A 13,704-nucleotide genomic window follows, 5' to 3' on the forward strand; every position below is an offset into this window, starting at 1 on the left:
AAGATAATCAACTGGTAATTTAGATCAGTTTCATTTATTTATTTCAAGTTTTATGTGTTGTTTACAAAATTCAACTGATAAAATTCTGAAATGAGTCGTTAAAAAATAATTATAAATAAAAATCATCCTTCTTTAGCAGCACAAAAATTCCACATTCTCTGAAATGGTTTATAAGTTCATATTTATTCTGATTTAAGAATAAGATTTTGCATCTAATTAACTGCACGGTCTGAATGTTCAAATTAAAGCATACAAGAATTGAATTCCTACTCCACCAAATAGGTGAATTATGTATAGATATGACAAATTTTAATTCCAAGTCTAAAAATGAAAACTAAAAGTCATCTAGGGATACTAATTTACTTATTTCTCACTCCATTTGAATGTTCCCCAAAATAATAGTGTCATCTTAGAAATAACTACACTGAATTTTCAATCAGATATTATTTCAGAAATTCAAATAAAAAAAAACTAAGACTTCTAAAATGAGGAAAGAAACATCTTAAAAATAGCGATGATAAAATACTCACAGTGGAAGAGTTTTAAAAATATATACAACTCTTCATACTATAATGAGAAGGTCGCAGTGGCCTGGTGGTAAGGTCTCGGCTTGTGAGCCGTAGGGTTTTAGGTTCGAGATCCGATTCCGCCGAAGAACCGTCGTGTAAGGGGGTCTGTTGCACGTTAAATCCGTCATTCCAAACGTCCTCCCACTGGTGTGGTGTGGCGTGGAGAGGGGAGTGCCAGCTCAGGTGTCGTCCTCGTCATCTGACTGCGGTTCCAAATTACGAGGTCCGTCTCAAAATAGCCCTAGTGTTGCTTTACAACGGGACGTTAATATAACTAAACTCATACTATAATGAAAAAAAAACTTAATTGAAAATATGAGAATAATACAGCCAACTAAAATATCAGTAATGATTTTTTTTACCACAAAATAATATCAAGATTTCTCGATTATTTTACATTCTCTTTCATCATTTATTATAGACCAGAAATGAAAAATCCACCTCTTTTATAAAGAACGAGATGTATAATGAAAAAAAAAATACTTTTTTGATAAAGAATCAGCATTTATGAAAGAGGAAATTAAAAATACCCAAGCCTCTCAAACAATATGACGTTGTTCTGAGAAGAAAATGGTCAGAACTCTGCGCTTTTGCATAGAAATTCTAGGGAAGAAATTCATGGATTCTCGGACAACCGATTGCTATGCAGACCACAAAAGAAAAAAAAATTCCTCAAGAAAGTATAAGTCTCGGCGGAAGCTTTGGATGATACCAAAACCTGTGGAAGTCTTTTATGAGAAGATGGAGAAAGAATGACATCATCGTAATCGAATTCAACACGTGACCATCCAAACAAAATTTGAAGAAGATGAATGATTGGATATAAAATGTCCAGGTTCTTCAGTTCTTGTGTATTTATTTTTTGTCATGTTCCAATTCCTAGGTACTCTGTCATATAGCATGTGAAATTTCTTTAAATAGAAAGAGAGTTTATTTTTTAACAAGAATTTTAAAATATTGATATATAGCATATTGCTTAAATTTACCCAGGCTTGTTTATTTCAAATATATTTTTAAAGATACGTGTAACATTTTTCAATGGACTTTCGTTTCTCTTTTTATTTTCTATTAAAGTAATCTACGTACTATAAATGTCAATTTTACTTCTCGACAAAACTCTGGATATATATTTAAAATTCGTTCACCGCATGTAAAAAAACATTAATTTTTAAATACATTTTTAATGTGAATATATGAACCTCGGTTACAAATTTTAAGTTCATATTAAATATGTTTCTTTGAGGAAAGAATGAAGAAAAGACTAATGTTACTCAATTTACTCAATTAAATAATATTAATTAACTCAATAAATCATTCAATTATTAATAAGGAAAAATATTTCTAATATATAACTAAGGGTGATATCTTAATATTTAAACAGTTAAAAACAGATAAGATTTTTAAAGAAATTTTAGATATATTTTGTGGCATATCAATTTTAGCTTAATGTGCAATTGTTAAAAGGCAATATTTTGATATAAAAAAGAATATTTTCAATACCATTATATATCCAAATTATATAATCATATATTTTTTTAATGTGTTATTTTTTTTATCTGCTCCTCCGCTGACTTAGTTTTCTGAAATATCCTCAATATTTTAGTCATATTTAGAATATAAATTAAGAATCTACAACATTTTAAGTCTCATAATTTATTGCTTATTTAGAAAGTTTTCCTCTAAATTGTTTAGACTTTCGTAAATGCAGCATTTGTTTTCTTTAATTATCATCTATATGCAAGTTTTTTCTGCTTTTGAGATTCAGAATTATTGACACTTCGTTTTATCGATTCACAGCAAAATACATTATTACATTTATTCTATTTAATTACTGACACAAGCATAATACGGACAGTTTTTTTTATAAGTGCATAATAAATTTCAAATTTTAAATCTTTATCGTCTTCAAATTTTTCCTTTTCATGCTCTAAGTGGTACAGATTAGTTAATATCCGGGGCATGTATTTTTTGCACACCTTATCATCAATAAAATCTTAAATACGCGTGCATTCCTATATAAATATGTGTTATGACTGAGACTTTCCGCATAAACACAAATAACTAAACTATACAGAATTCATAATTTTTATTGAATAATTTATCTGTTTCTATGTTTCATATTTATTTTGTTTTAGTAAAAAAGATAATTCTGCTAAATTTAAATGATATTTAAAATCTCTTAGTGCAAAGAATGTATCTGATGTATTTAAATCCATATTTCAAACCCTTAGATGTCGATTAAAAAAACGCAAGGCAATAACGTCAGATTGTTTTTATATAGTTAATACGTTTTGACCTTTAAGTCTAATATTTGTTTTTTTTCGTAATAAATTCAGCTTAAGAACCCTTCTAATGTATTTATTATAAATTTTTGCGTATATTTCTCTCTCTAAATATATGGAAATAAAAGATTAGAATATTATGATTATATAAAGTGAATTTATTTTTATCTTTCATTCGTCTACCTTTTATATTCAAACTATACAATTTCGCATCTTGTATACATACGTGATTTATTTTTCTCGATTTTTTTACCACTACATTTTTTTAATGTTGCACATATATTTCTTTTTTATCTGAAGTAATTAGTCGATGCCATTAAATTTAATTTTTATCAAAGTTTATTAGAGTTAATTGAGTAAATCGAATACCTAAACATAATTAAGTTAATTAAATTGAATTTAATATATAGAAACTATCATAATGAAGCAAGTAAATTTGAAAACAAACACACAAATACTCATCAGTTAACATGAAAAATCATTCATCAATAAAGAATTTAAAAGCTCTTATAAGGTAATTTATGTTTCATAACTTTTATAAAGAAAAGAAAAAAAATATATATTTTATTGAAGCAAATATTCTGACCAGAGTCAGTTTTTCATATTCCTTAAAACTTCTATGCTGAATAAATTTATTGAAATAAACACTTGCAATTTTATCTAAAATACCGAATTTGCGTTTTTTGAAGGAAATCTTTTGAAGTTGTATGTTGAACACCACTTAATTTTTAACTAGAATATTTATTTTCATTTAGTTTATCCATATATTCTTAAATGTTTTGTAAAATATCAACATGTTCTTGTAAAATTGCCCTGAAAACCGGAAATGAGATTAATTACTAGCAGAATTATAAAGAATTCTATATAGTTTTATAAATATGCATTGATAAACCATATAAGTTTGTCCTATTAGATTGTGAAAACGAAGATCACCATTTTAGCAATAAAGGATGTATATTTCCCAAAATAAAACCAAGTTTTTAACTCATAATGAGATTATATTTAATTCTCTTTCAGCAGAACAAATCTTCAACAACCTCACCGGTTTTGTAAAACCTTTTTAAACAGTTTTATAATCTCTTGTTCTCAATCAAAAATACAATTGGAAGGAATCAATTTAGGAATCTGACATATATATTTCACGTACAGTTAAAAGTTTCTTCAGTCAATTAGTATTTTAAATATCAAAGGCAATTATCCTATGATCATGAAATTTTTTTTTAATCTATAGAGTATCAATTGGTAATGTCTAATAATGTCATATTTTTTTAAGCTTCTTTATCATTTCTTATTCTGTTTTTAGAACAAGAGATGGTAAGAAAGCACTTGTTTCCGTTTTAAAGATCTCCTTTTGAGCCAGATATCTTTGCAAAATATTTTCATTTATAATGATTTTACGATACATATAATAGCAAAGAAAAAGAAATGCAAAATATATTTCATTCCTATATCGTTAAAATTTTTCTCTCTTAGGAACGATTAAAATCTCAAAAAATATCACACTTTTTCTACAGAGATGATCCGTGAGAATGGCATATATAATTTTACATTATTTTATTTCAAAAGAAATTAAGACTGTTTATAGATGAAGTTATTTCTGAAGAACGGAAAGTAAGTAAGAGAATTTGGCACTGAATTGTTTCTCTCTCATGTAAGATTTTGCCTTGAAGATATCAGTGTCATAAAAGAAAATGTTGTTTCAAAATAAAAAGGAATAGAATGGGTGATGATTTTAAATTCGTGTGATCTCTTTTTCAGCGCAGATAATTGAAATGATAAATTTCAAATGCTGCAAATTAAGATCAATCGAAAATTAAAAATCTAATCAAAAATTTATATATATATATATATATATATATATATATATATATATATATATATATATATATATATATATATATATATATATATATATATATATATATATATATATATATATATATATATATATATATGCTTTAAAAAAGTTTATAAAATGTCCTCTTCTTGCGTTTGAAGTGAATACTTTTTTTAAATCTTTAATAATAATATCTATAAATGTCAATTGTATTTTTCAATCAATGAATTCGAAAAAAGTGACTAAATTTGCATTTATAAACATGTAAATAGATTGACATACATGTTGCTTGATTTAAACTCCTTTTATGCTCTTAATGTTTTAAAAATTTAAGATTCAGACTTGAATAAAATATAAATTTCCTATGTATGTTCAAAAAAGTAATTAATGGTAATCGATTATAGCTATCACTCTTTTAATTGAAATAATTTTTGACTTATTAACTGCAAGTTGAACAATAAGCTTACAATCATAGTAAAGGACTAAAACTGTGATATGAAGATAATTCTATACCAGATTAGTTTAGTGATAAGAAACTATCAATCCATAAATAAACAATGTGCAAAAACACCTATATAATTTTCTGAATCTATATAATAAAATATAAAATATACATTGTATTTAGAGAGCGCTAATGCTGCTACAACTAAAACACAAATGAACTTAACCAAAATTAGAAATAAGTATTAAGTTAACAGCCAAAGAATCAAAAAGAAAGATTAAATGAATCCGGCCCGAAGACTTTCTCAAGGGCCACCCTCAGGCAAGGATTCAAACCAGGGATTTTTTCTGTGAGGGGTCTGACTTTCGTCCAACAAACTAACCCCTCGTGACCCGAAAATCCCAGAAAATTGAGGTTTTGGAGATAAATTAGTATCACAAGATTAAAACAAGTAAAAACACTAGCAGAAAAAAGCAATCCAAATAAGACCACAGCAAATCAAACCACAAAATACATGAAAATAGAACCAAAAAAGTAATATAAACACAAGGCAAAATACTTACAAATTGAAAGTACAATTCTGAAGCAAACTACTTGAGGTTAAGACGTGCTATTGTAGATGCATTTCGTTAAACTAAACTAAAATTTAATTTTTCCACGTTTAAAGCTATATCCGCCTATTACGTTTCGTCATAATGCATCGTCATCAAACTTGAAGCGCCATCTATTGAAATAAAACTCAAAGCTAACAAACCGGAGGAAGTCAGAAATTAAACAGACCCTCTCTTATCAAAACTTCTATATTGCAAAAGTTTTTGGGAAATTCGTTAATAGTTAAATTTTTAATGAGATTGTTTGTTGCTAAAATATAAGAGCTTTTATTATTGCAAATTTTTTTAATCCTGTTAAATTGTGAAAATATCAAATTTTTGAAAATTTTAGAGTTTAAATTAGAATGGTAGTTACTAAGTTTAATTATTTTAAAGCTAAATTCATCCATTTTATCATAATTACCTATCAAAGTTTTTCCATTATCAATTTCTATATTTAAATCTAAATAATTAGCTTTAAGTTGATTTTCGTTTGTATGAGTTAAAACTAATTCTTTTGGGTAACAATTAATAATATCATTAGGATTATCCACATTTAACAAAATTAAGTCATCAATATATCTCCAGCCTATTATTAAGTTAAGTTTAATTATTTCTTTTTCATAATAATGTATTTATAACAAACTTAACATCTTTAGAGACTTTCTAGATAATGAAAACAAAAGTAAAAGATTTAAGAGAGGAAAAGGTAGAGGCGGCAATTTTGATATACTAACTGAGGAATTTCAGAATTTGTGTAATTTGGAACATAATAATGAAAATATTCTTAAAATTAAGAAATATCTATTTGGCTTTAGGAAAAATAAAATTAGATGGTTTATTAATAACAAATTTGAAGATTTAAAGTTTGAAAATTCATTCACTAAATTCATAATTCTAAATCTTATCAAATTCAAGCTTAATATAGGAAAAAACGATTTACTATTTAAAACTAAAAGTAATTTAAATAAAGAATACTGTGTAGTGAGATTTTTGGATATTTGCTTCGAAAACCTAAAGTTATGCACAACAATAAAGAATACTAATTTATACTAATACTAATAAAGATACTAATTTAACTAATACTAATACTAATAATTTATACTAATACTAATAAAGATACTAATTTATCTCCAAAACCTCAATTTTCTGGGATTTTCTGGTCACGAGGGGTTAGTTTGTTGGACGAAAGTCAGACCCCTCACAGAAAAAATCCCTGGTTTGAATCCTTGCCTGAGGGTGACCCTTGAGAAAGTCTTCTGGCCGGATTCATTTAATCTTTCTTTTTGATTCTTTGGCTGTTAACTTAATATTTATTTCTAATTTTGGTTAGTTTAGTGATAAGTGATTTTTAATTTCGCTGTTGAAAAATCAGATAATAGTCTGATTCATACTTTATCTAAACTTTTGTTTTATTTTTAGATTTATACTCAAAAGTATTTTAGCAATGTGTTTGTCAAACAAAGAATCAGATAAACAAATAGAGATATTTCCTTATTTTTTCCTTACCGTTTAAAATTGATTTAGGAAATAATTTCCTATTCCAGGAAATACTGTATTATCAATTTGTGAGACTACAACGGATTTTGTATCGATTATTTTGAGACGGATCATTCTGATGTTCTTGTGTAATTAGAAGTTCATGAAGACTTACCGAGTCACGATTGCTATTGGATAGGCATGCGCAACATCTCCTGAGACAATTCGGGGATGGAGTCTCAATGGCATTGTTACAGTTCTCAATTATCTTGTGTTTCCGATGGCGATACCCCTGGAGTCTGGATAAGCATTAGCCTACATATTAAATTTTTCGGATGTCAGTCGTTAGATTGTGAGACTGCTTAATATTATATAATGAACAAACAGTGAACTGTATTTTCACTGTTTGCTCTTCAAATCCCAGGGAAACAAAGTTTCATTCAGTGTTGCTTAAAAGTTTTCTTGATCAAACGTCAAATTATTATCGACTGAAAATGGAATTTTAAAACAAAATTTTCATGGGATCCAGTCGATTGTCGATTTGATCAATTATTGATAATGTATGTTATCTTCATAATGTCTTTTTGATTGATTTCATGAGACATTTCTAGTCTATATTACAGATTCTGCTTTAACATCAAATTTTAAGGCATACGTAGATGAAAAGGTTCACTTTCAATATGCATTCACTAATATATATATATGTATATATATATCAAATACGCCGTATGGTATTGATGGAAAGCTTCACAAGCCATTAAACATTTCAACAGGAAACACAGTATACATATCAGTGCAAGTTATACTGAAATTGTTGATGGTTTTATAATGCCAATCAAATCAATCTGAACAAATGCCAACAAAAATTAAAATTTAAAAAAATTCTATGTGCTGCAATACATTTAACATACTCATAAGTTTAAATAAAAATAATTTAATTAAAAATATATTGATTTATATTTGCTATTCTCAATTTGTGCCTTAGACAATTGAGCTTACAATTAAATAATGTAATCACATTCTTTTAATTGATAAAGTAAAAACTTCATGATAGAGCATTAGTAATTTTTTATAACTATTTTTAGAAGATCAGCTTATTTGATTATAGAACAGATAATTTATAAATATAAAAATAAGTGCATATATTTATCTTTTTTGAAATTAAAAATAAATTATATATACTAAAAATGTGATTTTACATAAAATTTTGATAGGTACTTAAAAGTTAAAAGACAGAAAAAAGTTCTTTTTGTTGTTTACAGCTATTTTAAAAGAAGAAATTTAACAATTTAATTTTGGTTCATGGTTCATGATGAGGATTCAGTGTAAGTCCATCTAGTGAATTCTTATAGCATAGAAAATAAAACTAAATTAAAGATTCATCTTCTTTTTCGCTGTATGAACAAAATATTATCATTTTAATTTTTATATTTAAAATAATAATTTTAATGTTTACTTCCGAGAAATTCAGTACGCATTTAATCATGCCTTTTATTCTTCAACAAATAAAGAAAGACATCCTTACATCTGCTTAAGAGTTCTGCCACGCAATCATTTTTACAGCTGGAATAGGTGCCAAAGACATTGTTGTAATCGATAAGATCACAATTTGCAATCTACCCGGGAGATTGCTCTTTAGCTTTCTCTTTAGAGATGTCTCTTTAGCAGTCATCAACGTCATGGCAGAACAACCATTGAGTTGGCGTTTGTTGCCCAATTAGAACGTCGTGGCACACCCCATTAACGAAAGCATTAAGAGAGAAAGAACTCGAGTTAGTGCTTTTAGCTCAATTCAGCATTACTGCATCTAGGGTTAAAAGAATTCTTTCCTTAAACAGAGGGTCTAATTGAATTGTATAATCAAAAGCTGAAAGGAAGAACAGCTTTAAAAGCTCGTTTAAAATTCAGATTTATATGAATAAGAGTTTGTTGAAATTAACTTCCTGTTTGCAAGAAGAACTTTTAGCTTGGACCTTAATTATTTTTAATATTAAAAATCTCGATTTTCGAAACTTTTGGAATTTTTACAATATTGTGAAATGGTTTTGTTAGAGAAGTGTCCGATATTGTAAGGATTCATTTGTGGCAATTTATTACGTACTTAAGGAAATATTATGGGCACATATGCAAAAGGATTACAGTAATTATTTATAAAAATAACAAAAAAAGAATTGTTTTTAATAATAGAATCATTGTGCCGTGCTGGTTGTTTTTATCTTTAACCTGTCTTTAATTTAAATATCAACATATTTTTGCTGGCTATACAACATTTATTACGAGTAATTTATATTGTAAATAATTAAAAAAATAAATTATATTTAATAGTTCTTTATCTCTAAATGAAAGCTTTATATAAAATATAATGGAATTTAAATATTTTTATTAAAATAAAATTTAAATAATTTACTAAGTATTCATCAATAAATAAAAGTATATTTTCATATAAAAAAGTTTTATATTCGAATTTATCAAATATTTTGTGTATACATAATAAAAATCTATAGAATATGTTAATACAAAATTAAATTTTAATATGCTGTTTTAAAGACGATAAATGTATAAATTATAAAAGTGGAAAATTAATTACTTCAAAGTACAACAATACATTCATGATTAGAATATTTAAATATAGGTTTTTCATCAACAATCTATAATTTGACAATTAAACACCAAAATAAGAATATTATTTATTTATATGAAACTGCAATGTAGAGTCATTCTTGTTGCGTGTTGTGTCTTATGGCACTTTACAAGCCTATTGACAGTTATCTGTCAGCGATTTAAATTCAATGAGCACCTCTTGTTTCTTCAGAAGCGCGAAATAAGGCCAAGAGTATGACTTAGCTACTCACACGTCAAAACCATATTTACCTGGCGCACTTCATTCATGCATTCCATTCACAGATAGTAATTTTGGACCCGAATCAGAGAACGATCATCTCTGAATCAGTACCCCCAGTGGTAATACAATCGACATGGAAGATTTTGTGACCATGACAGAATTATATGAGCACCAGCCACCACACACACATGGAGATTTTTCGGCCGGTGGGGTTCGAACTTGCAACCCAAGGGATGCGAATAAAGCTTCCTAGAATCATTCTTGTGATTATTGTTAAAAAGCTTATTAATAAACCCGTTTTTTTACTTCAGATAAATAATTATGGCACTTAATTAGCTGCTGATATAACAAGATATTTTTGTGTCCATAGATATATCTTATACTTTAGAGTTATTAAATTAATTCATACTTAAGAAGTATTAAAAAATATATTGATAATATAGTGTTAAATAATTTCTAAAAAAGTGATTTCTTTTTCATTTGATATCTTAGATAAAAATAAATTTTGTTTCAAGAATCATGAATATATATGACCATTTTAAGTAATAAAAAATAGGATGGATTAATATTAGCCAATAAATTGAAAAAATGGATGGATTTTTTTTCTATTAAAGGATTTACAGTTAGAATGGTAATGTTATAAGTGTGGCCTTTTGGTTTCCATGGTCAAGATTATAGTAAATGCAATGATTTATTAGTTTATATTATCTGATTATACAACTAATAAATCATAGCATCTCTGTTTGTTCAACAGAAAATCAAGTTTTGCGAATTGCAAATATTACAAGACATCTACTTGTTTAGTGTTGCCAAACGTTCTTAAAAATGCTTTTGCTTGAAATTATTATGAACGCCGAAATTAATTCGTCGAATTATATGTGTTTCCCAGTAAAATTACCAATATGTTTCCAAAACACTGAAGACGAAACCATAGATGACCAAATTGATGTCGATTTCTTTGCTGAATAGATTAGATCTGATTGTCGCAGGCGATTTCAAGATTCCAGTTATTCACAATTTGGCCATAACTAAGTTCAAACTCTATACCTTTTCTACTAGATTTGTAAGGCTTAATACTTTTAAATTGAAAGAATTAATGGTGTACTAGCATAGCTGATAGATCGTATTGGAAATATTACCAATCTAACTTGACTGTGAAAGGTTTACAATATCTATTTTCCTGTAATTGATCATACTTGTCAAATAATAGCAACTTAATTTTGGAATCATTTGCTAATCAATAGAGCTGTAAAATTTGACGGTTTAAGGACAAGTCAATCATCATATTGTATAATTTTATTCTAATGTTAGAGCGCAAAGAGGCTTTGCGCTCTTTATATTGAGCTTTGAAGTTACAAATCAAAAGCAAACATTAGGAGAAAATAAAATTTTTGAAAAGTTTTTGGAATGAAATTAATATTTATTTTTGGTTTTATAATCATCATAAAATATACCTATTTTCACCCCTATCAAATTAAGTGAAACCTAGATTGATCGATTTAAAGTGTATAACAGATAAGAAGCGAACTATTTCTGTAAATAAAATGCATTTCTTATTTGAGACAATTAATTAAGAGATAAATTTAGAATTGCGTATGGTTTTAAGCAAACAAAATTGTTAATTGTGGATTTCTATCTGTGGCTAGTTAATTTTGAAATTCTTCGTATTATTTATTTATATTACCTAATAACATTTATGAGTGAGAAAATGGGACGCCATAATTTGTCTTTAAATTTATATATATTCATTAATAAAAAAAAGAAGAGAATTTGTTTGAGAAAAAAATAGAAATAAAATTATTTGAAAAATAAGCTAAATGCATTGATCGAAAGGAAGGGGAACACAATATTTTCATTAACATGGCAATTGGTGAAAGCGCATCATTCTTATTTGCAAATTGTAAGACTCTTTAAATAGCATCTTGTAGACGCTTTCTTGAAAAAATTGAATTTTATGGTATGAAATTAAAAATTTTGCAAATGATTTTCTAAGAAATTTAGAAAATTACGTACTGAACATCTTGGAACGCTCTGATAATATACAAAAAGGGAATATCTTATGTAAAATCAAATCAAATAAATTATTGTCTATTGAATGATACATTTTGGATGTTTTTGAAGGAAGATTTCTTTTTTATCAAGTTAATATTTCTGGTGTTTTATAGAAAGTTTTTTTTTCCAATTTGGCACTGGAAAGAACAAAAATGAGCAAGCATTTTTGTTTTGTAATATTCTTTTCTTAAATAACGGAAATATTTTTCAAATGTACTTAAAAAGGATTTTGAATTAAATTGCATATTGAGTAAATACTATTACTTTCCAAGCTTGAATCAATTTTGAAGTGTCATAAATTAGTTATAAAGATTTTCATTCACGGTATTTCTGATGTGGGTAGCAAAATTAATTTGATAATAACGATTGGGAAAAATTAATAAGCGCCTTAAAGAAAAAGCCCTTAACAAGACTCCTAAAATAGCAGAAATCACAAATTATAGCATAATTTTAGTAATAACATCAAAACAACGGTTATGAATCTCCTCCCACGGGCGCTAGAGGATTTTTCTCATTATCATGAATTTACGGCCAGAGAAATGACAGGGAAACAATGGAATTAAATTAACTTCGCGACATTTGTGCAGTTCTAACTATGCAAACTACATTACCTCGACTGAATAACGATATTCATTAATGCTCATTGTATAAGAAGAACCAATGATAATACAGTATAGCAACAGGGCAATATGCTCTTATACAATATAGAAATTATATTTTATGAAATATGATTGTTGCAAAAAAGTATTTATGTTTCTTTATCTTTTGTCTGACTGTTTTCTATTCTTTAATGACTTAATTTCTTTGAAATGAATATGGTATCTTAAAGATCCTTATAAATCTGTACTACTCACAAATTTCTTATATTTTGACTCAAAGAACTATTCAGATTATGAAACTTCATTATATGCTTGATGCGTGATTGTTTCTTATGAACAAATGCATCTTATTCGCGATTGCTAGCTTCTGGATAATTCATTTGCATTTATTCTATATGTTTGCTCCTCTGAATATTCTATAATTTGCAATGCTGCTTGAAGCTTTTTAAGAATAAGCATTCCTTTGAATATAATTCTTTTAGAATAAACATTCTTTAGAATATAATTCTTTTAGAATAAACATTCTTTAGAATATAATTCTTTTAGAATAAACATTCTTTAGAATATAATTCTTTTAGAATAAACATTCTTTTGAATATAATTCTTTTAGAATAAACATTCTTTAGAATATAATTCTTTTAGAATAAACATTCTTTTGAATATAATTCTTTTAGAATAAACATTCTTTAGAATATAATTCTTTTAGAATAAACATTATTTTGAATATAATTCTTTTAGAATAAATATTATTTTCTGTTCAGTTAAATATTTTTAACATATAAAATTTTTATAATTTAAAAATGAATTAATTTAAGTATATGGATGGAAAAAATAATTAGAAACAGGAATAAGCCTCAGATTATTTCAGAGTGATTTGAAAACTTATGATGTTATAGGTATTTTCTGTTATTCGGTACTGAACATTTTAACAGTCCGCATAGTTTAATAACTAAAATAATTGAGTTTCTCTTCTTATTTCCACATAATGGTAATGAAGATTGAAAAGGCATTT

Source organism: Argiope bruennichi, chromosome 2 (assembly GCF_947563725.1).
Source record: "Argiope bruennichi chromosome 2, qqArgBrue1.1, whole genome shotgun sequence".
Lineage (NCBI taxonomy): Eukaryota > Metazoa > Arthropoda > Arachnida > Araneae > Araneidae > Argiope > Argiope bruennichi.